The sequence below is a fragment of the Buceros rhinoceros genome, unplaced genomic scaffold (assembly GCF_000710305.1).
Source record: "Buceros rhinoceros silvestris isolate BGI_N320 unplaced genomic scaffold, ASM71030v1 scaffold30071, whole genome shotgun sequence".
In the NCBI taxonomy this organism is placed as follows: Eukaryota; Metazoa; Chordata; class Aves; order Bucerotiformes; family Bucerotidae; genus Buceros; species Buceros rhinoceros.
In genome coordinates this window covers 1,876-2,285 of record NW_010393109.1, presented here as the reverse complement: position 1 = coordinate 2,285, position 410 = coordinate 1,876, and the positions used below count along the sequence as shown (strand labels likewise).

At 56.1% G+C, this 410-nt stretch overlaps 1 protein-coding gene across 1 annotated transcript in view; it reads left to right on the top strand.

Moving 5' to 3' along the window:
- The window catches only part of LOC104501016 (CMRF35-like molecule 6), a gene marked incomplete at its 3' end in the record, with an annotated part of 5,769 nt that overhangs the window by 3,985 nt on the left and 1,374 nt on the right, over window positions 1–410 (top strand). The gene's annotated exons all lie outside the window — the stretch shown is intronic.

The following is a 410-nucleotide window of genomic DNA, read 5'->3' as shown; positions in this document are numbered from 1 at the left end:
TGAACCCCTGCAGAAATGCTGCTCTATGTGTGGCACCATCAGCCATGTCAAGGAGAGCAGTGTGGTCATCTCCACAGGAGGGAGGGACAGCTCAGTTGTGTCTCCACCAAGGACCACCCTCAGAGCCACTGAACTAGAACCAACCATTGGCAATAAATCTGTCTCCTCGCCTTTGCTAAGGCCAGAGCTGAGATGGTACCAGAGGTGGATCCACATGCAAGGCTTTGGTCTGAGCTGAGACCAGTCAGTGGCTGTAGGAGAAAGACCCTGTGACACCCAGGATGGGTCTGATCCCTGTGCACGGGCTGTGTTTGTCCTACCTGTCCTCGCCTGTCCCCAAACCCTCCCTCACCCCTGGGAGCGTATTCCGCTTGCTGAGCCAGTGCAGGCTCAGCAAGTCTCCGATCTGT